This window comes from Danio rerio, chromosome 17 (assembly GCF_052040795.2).
Source record: "Danio rerio strain M-AB ecotype USA chromosome 17, GRCz13ab, whole genome shotgun sequence".
In the NCBI taxonomy this organism is placed as follows: domain Eukaryota; kingdom Metazoa; phylum Chordata; class Actinopteri; order Cypriniformes; family Danionidae; genus Danio; species Danio rerio.
In genome coordinates this window covers 485,319-492,500 of record NC_141037.1, presented here as the reverse complement: position 1 = coordinate 492,500, position 7,182 = coordinate 485,319, and the positions used below count along the sequence as shown (strand labels likewise).

The following is a 7,182-nucleotide window of genomic DNA, read 5'->3' as shown; positions in this document are numbered from 1 at the left end:
AGCTCCATATCCCTCCGCTATATGATTAGAGTTCTTTCAGAGATACAACATTCAGAAATCACACCAGGAGGAGGAGATGTGGAGGACACACACATGACACACACCTGAATAATACACTCTCAAACACATCATCTGAAGCAGAATAATGGTGAATTATAAGGAAATAATGCACACCTGAAACATACCGAACAGTTTTAGGGGATATATTACATTAGACCTGCTGTAGTTTAGTTAAATGTAAAGTTATTCTTCATTCTGTGTAGGGCTGAGCGATAACTCGATATCAATAATTATCACCATATATGATTTTTCGATAAAGCGATAAGGACAGTTTGATAATTGTTCGATAATATTTGCGCTCTCTGTGTAACGCTGCACCGGCATTTTGCAGCCTGCCCTTCCAGATGCCACACGCAGTACAAGTTTACAGCCATACAGTGTCAGCTGCCGTTGGAGGAGTGAGAAAAACTAAGGTGAAAAAGCTCCGAGTCAGACTTGAAACGTCACTACACATCAGTCTGGAGCTACTTAGTTTTTTGCACTCCGACACACAACAGAGCAACGAGCACTGCAAACTGCACAGACGACTCGTGCATCAACAGCAGCAACACCACAAACCTTCATCATTAAAACAGCACCACCCTTATGAAGATGCTAATAACATTACAGACCCAAACAAGTGTTGCTAAACCACCCAGCAGAGTCTCATGCCATCATTAAAGCCGTGCCTTACGAGAAAAATAAACCTCAAAGACAGACGAAAGACATGACAGACGACACCGTCTCAATGAACACTTGAAGCTTGCTGTAATCTACAGGCTGCATTATTAAGGGCATTAGTTACGACATTGATTTCTGTTGTCAAGCTTATGTTTACTTTTAATATTAGGATATTTGTTTTGAAAAATCTGCAATCAACGGTAAAATAACCTTTATATATTTACAGGACATAATCACTGAGGAGAAATCAGAGGCTCAACACATGATCTTCATGACAAATGCAGCAAATATAGAAGACATTTACAACCGTTATGACAATCAATAGATCATCAAGTAATCGACAGCATCACTAAATAAAGTATATTAAAGGATATTTCACCCTAAATTCACTATACTCACCGTTAAAAGCAGAGTTCATCCACAACTGAACACTCTGTCACCATTAACTCACTGTTCACTTGTTCCAAACCGGTTTTGTTCTTCTGTTGTTAATATCCAATAACTTGTAGGTGCTGTCTTTGATTGTTGAAAACTTGAACAGTAAATGCTGAATTAAGATTGTTCTTTTGCTGATTATTTCATTATATTGTCAGGCAGATAAAACATCTCACTAAATATGTTAAATCAGCTGCACAGAGAGATGTGCATGCTGACAATCTAATAAAATTGATGGATATAAAGATTTGACATTTATGGTGATAATTATCGATATCGACTGAAATGAAAAACATTATGGTGATCGTTTTTTTGCCATATAACCCAGCTCTAATTCTGTGTGTTGGTTGTTCAGCTCATACACTCTCCAAATCATCCCACATACATCTGCAGTATTTATCCGGTGAATTCTGCCCAGAGATATCAAAAATGCTCAGTTTTGAATTAAAAATAACCATTTTATTCGGTCAAATTGATTTTTTTTTCTTCTCTTTAAAATTGAATAATGTTTTAAATGTAAACATTAAAGATCATTTTATATAATTTTTTATGTTAATTTAATAACATTCTATAGTTAGATAAAGGTGTGTGTGTGTGTGTGTGTGTGTGTGTGTGTGTGTGTGTGTGTGTGTGTGTGTGTGTGTGTGTGTGTGTGTGTGTGTGTGTGTGTGTGTGTGTGTGTGTGTGTGTGTGTGTGTGTGTGTGTGTGTGTGTGTGTGTGTGTGTGTGTGTGGATGATATAAGCAGTCTGTGTTTCTTCATGAAAGGAGATTTATTTTAGGCTCAAACCCACACACTGCTCCACATTCCTCTGTTTTCCGCTGCTGCGTGTGTGTGTGTGTGTTTGTGTGTGTGTGTGTGTGTGTGTTGTTTTCTGGCTAATCTGTGATTCTGATTGGCTGAGTTGATGTGACATCATCATCATGATCTGAGCTTTTATTGTTATTATAATGAGGACGCTGGATTCATGTCAGGCTTAGTGGTGTCGCACTGTGGCCTCACAGCAAGAAGGTCTCTGGTTTGAGTCTTAGCTGAGTCAGTTGGTGTTTCTGTGTGGAGTTTGCACGTTCTCCCCGTGTTGGTGTGGGTTTCCAGTACTTTAGAGTCTCATCTGACTCCATACAATTCATGCAAAAGACATGATGTACACATGCGTAGCTGAATTCACGGGCATAAAACCAAATTCACGTGCGTAAAATATTAATTTATATTTACAAAAACAATTTATTCATTCATTTTCTTGTCGGGTTAGTCCCTTTATTAATCCGGGGTCGCCACAGCGGAATGAACCGTCAACTTATGCAGCAAGTTTTTACACAGCAGAGGCCCTTCCAGCCGCAACCCATCTCTGGGAAACAAAAACAATTCACATGCATAAAATAAAAATACATTTTCATAAAATACGTTTCACAAATGCAAAACACCATTTGCAAATGTATAAGAGTGTACAAAAAGTTTTAAATGTGTAAAACTTTCGATTTCATCCTGAATGAGATGTGTGCAAATTCTCTTTCACTTACGACTCCCCCTGGATACGTGTGTGTGTATGCATGAGACTGTCCTGGCAGAAGCAGGCAACACTGTACCTCTCAGCCAATCAGATGAAAGCTGTAGTCGATGTCATGGCCAATGGAGAAAGAGATTCGCAGGCTTCAAGCTACTATTAAGACTTTCACTGGCTAAAAACTTAATTTACATTATATCTAATGACAGTAAACAAGTGAATTTGGTTTTATGCAGGTGAATTTGGCTACGCATGTGTACATTGTGTCTTTTGCGTAATTTCTTTTGAGTCTTATCTGACTCCATATGGGTGCTCCGGTTTCCCCCACAGTCCAAACACATGCACTAAAGGGGAATTGATGAGCCAAATTGGCCATAGTGTATGGGTGTGTGTGTGTGTGTGTGTGTGGCAGGATTCATATGGTCATGGAATTTTGAGAGGACATTTTCCAGGCTTGGAAAAGTCATGGAAAGGACTTAAGCTGTAAAAATTCACCAAGCTTGAACTCTCGAATGCAGTGAAATGCGAAACTTGTCGCACACGCTTGCGTTTCTGGTCTGCTGCATTTGCACACCCATGAATGGAAGTCTCTGGAGTGAAAAGTGCAGTGTGATCGTGGCTTTACAATAGAAGTAGTTTTATCTACTATTACTAGTTTAACAAACAATTAACATCATCTAAAATGAGTTTGACAAATATCTGAATTCTGGAGTGGAGGTTGGATGTTTTACTTGTCTTGGTCGTAAACATGCTGTCATCATTAGTGCTGTGTAAGCATCCTCTATTTACACAGATATAAAAATAAACTAGAACTAAAGAGATCGTTGTGTTTTATGATATACTGTAATAAATGTAAACGTTCATTGTTTTCTCATGATTTAGCACGTATGCGCTGACGTTACATGAAACAGTACATCAGGGCTATTCGATTGGCGGCCCGCAGGCAGAACCCGGCCCCCGAGGCAATTTTTCCGGCTCTCCTAATCTAAAAACACTATGAATGTGGGCTCTGGCACATCTCTAAATGTGTGGCCAGCCATCCTGGTTGAAAGCGCCATTTTGGAGAATCCCTCAATAGTTTAGCATCTGTATAAGTGACATAGCTGCATGGTCTGATATTACTATACTACCATAATTACAGTCGTCAATTTTTGAAACAAGTTGTGCTGAAACCAAAAAATAGTCTATACGCGAATAAGTTTTATAAGTGCTGGAATAACATGAGTATTCTATTACCTTTGGTTTACTGTGTCTCCGTATGTCCACTGAATTTAATACTTTAATAAAACAATTTATTGTCTTCCTCGATCTAATGTGGGTATTATCTGTCCGGCTCTCCAAACAGTGTGACCAAGACATCAAAAATAAATTGAGTTCAGTCGAAAAACGGCTGCTATGGTTATGAAGTGACGTGCGTCTGTTCAATACAGCTGGAGCTGCAGAGGCTGCGCAGAGCGTGAGTCACCATAAGCGAGTGGTGCGGGCAGCCGAAAAACATTTAGATACGTCTGTAGAAAAGGCCTTTTGTACTATGCACTGATATCGTCAATAGGGATGCAAAGATTAGCCGATTTTACTATTAACTGCGCTTTAATTTATTACAGTTAATTATTCGTAAAGGCTGCTCTAAGCCGCGCTTCTGTTGCACGGAACAAAACAAAACGGCTGCAGTTAAACAAAGTTATGCCAAGTTGCCAACCGTGCGCTAGTTTAAAGTTCCAAGCTTGTACACCGAGGCTACTACGCACGCACACCGGATTAACTGCAGCAGCGGCCGTTCCCATATCACGTCATTTGTTCTTGCACATTTGTTATTTCTAATGTAAGAATATATGACAATATGCACTAGGGATGTAACGGTATCAGAATTTCACGGTACGGTAATACCTCGGTATGAATGTCACGGTACGGTATTTATTGAATCATTTACAGGAAAAAACAAAACTTATGAAAATACTCCAAAAAAGTGCCAAAAGTGTCAATGACATACAAATTAGCCATCTATCTGTAAGCTTTGAAACAGGAACTTCAATTTTAATAACAAAAAATATTAAACCATGTAAAAAAATAAAGTTTCAATTTAGTATTGCTGAAAACTCATCACATTCAACATTTAATCACTCACTCACTCAGATAGAGATGGGTTTAAAGGAAAATTATCATATAAATATAATCTGGTAAAAGCTGGTATCTCTGGGTATTTACAATGTCCCCTGCAACAGAAAAAAACCCTCTCATTTGGGACTGAGGTTTCTGGGACAGAGATATGACTTGGCCCAGGTTGACAGCAGTGGGTAACATTGTGCATTGTCTTTCCCCCACTTAAGAGGACAAACCATGAGTGAGATAGAGGTCTCATGTCTGCATCAATCTGAACAGTGTGCTGTGTTTCTGCAGTCCCCATGACTGATTATTAGTCGTATTCCCCAACTTGCAGGCACGTGCACACACAGGGCTCAACCTGTGCAGTGCACATGCCCTTTTTAGTCTTGGATAGAAAGTTCCCTTCCAAAATGATCAAAAGTGCCCCCGCGACGTGACATACCCTCCGTCCCCGCTTTACTGTACGCGCACGACAACACAGCTGATCAGAACTCGCGCGACAACACGGCGGATAAGAACTCGCGCGACAACACGGCTGATAAGAACTCGCGCAACAACACGGCTGATAAGAACTCGCGCGACAACACCGCTATTCAGTACGCGCGCGACAACACAGCTGATAAGAACTCGCGCGACAACACCGCTATTCAGTACGCGCGCGACAACACAGCTGATAAGAACTCGCGTGACAACACCGCTATTCAGTACGCGCGCAACAACACGGCTGATAAGAACTCGCGCGACAACACCGCTATTCAGTACGCGCGCGACAACACAGCTGATAAGAACTCGCGCGACAACACAGCTGATAAGAACTCGCGCGACAACACCGCTGATAAGAATTCGCGCGACAACACCGCTATTCAGTAAGCGCGACAACACAGCTGATAAGAACTCGCGTGACAACACCGCTATTCAGTACGCGCGCAACAACACGGCTGATAAGAACTCGCGCGACAACACCGCTATTCAGTACGCGCGCGACAACACAGCTGATAAGAACTCGCGCGACAACACCGCTATTCAGTACGCGTGCGACAACACAGCTAATAAGAACTCGCGCGACAACACCGCTATTCAGTACGCGCGCGACAACACCGCTATTCAGTACGCGCACGACAACACAGCTGATAAGAACTCGCGCGACAACACCGCTATTCAGTACGCGCGCGGCGACAACACCCGCTTTAGGGTTTTCCAGCTCTTTTTCATCCCCGCTTCTAGCAGCACACTCCATTTCCGCATTACTGGATCTGTAGCGACAACAGACCGCAAGGGATGATGGCCAAGCCTGGGCTGATGGGAATTGTAGTTTCCGGTACCTCCTGTTCGCTTCATTCGCCTAAGCAAATTTTCTCAGAAGACCTATAGTTTTACCGAGTCATGCGACTACGGTAATATCGAAAAAAATTAATATTGTGGTATGACGGTATTTACAATACCGTTACATCCCTAATATGCACGCATAAGTGGAGCAACATGCTCGCGGCTTTCTGGGAGCACACAGTAGAAAACATCTGACGGTGAGAGTTGTGCGTGACGTTCAGTGCAGTGTAAACAAAAGATATGTTAGACGAGTTATTATTAAAATGATTGTGTGCATGAACACAGATGACAACAACAGGTGATCTAAATAGCTGCTTACCTAACAAGAAGCTTGAATTTACATTAGATGTGATAACCGTGAAAGCATGATTATTCCTCAGACTATATAATTATACAACCAAAATCTGTAACTGTTGCATCAGTCACGCTCCATTCACACAGGGCGTCAGCATCAACGCTTCCCATTCACTTTGAATAGGTGACGTCAGGCAATGCCGAACTGCATTGTGGATCCGTCGGCGCTGTTTCAGAGGCGTTGCTCGCTGCAGAATTTGGGACTTGCTCAACTTTTCAAGCGCCGACAGAAGCGTCAGCCAATTAGATCGCTGTATGCAAATACACCAGCTAGACAGTGGCCTATTGCTGACTGAATTTCATTGGCTGACGCTGCTATGACGATCTCTTCAGCCCCAACTTCAGACACGCCCACTGTCAAGCGTTGACGCTGAAGCCCCGTGTGAATGCAGCGTAATTGTTATGCAGCTCAAACATATGTATGTGTCTGAATGTAGAAGAGGCCTGCTTCAGCCATGCACTGCTTCTGTTCTGCTCTGAAATACGACATTTGAATGTTTGTAAAAAGTCTATTGTACAGTGAGCTAGTTATGTAGTTTCATAATACAATATATTCACATTTGAATGTAGAAAAAGCCAGCGTGGGTGTCTTGAGGAACAATACAGCATATATGCCGTTGTGTCATCACTCACATAGCAGGTCATATCTCTCCGGCCCTTCGTTTGGGATGCTCTTCATGAACCGGCCCCCATGATGAACTAATTGCTTAGCCCTGCACTACATCATAAACACTGACTCA

General features: G+C 41.8%; 1 protein-coding gene across 17 annotated transcripts in view; it reads left to right on the top strand.

Moving 5' to 3' along the window:
- Nucleotides 1–7,182, top strand: part of fancm (FA complementation group M) — a gene marked incomplete in the record, with an annotated part of 75,641 nt that overhangs the window by 12,415 nt on the left and 56,044 nt on the right.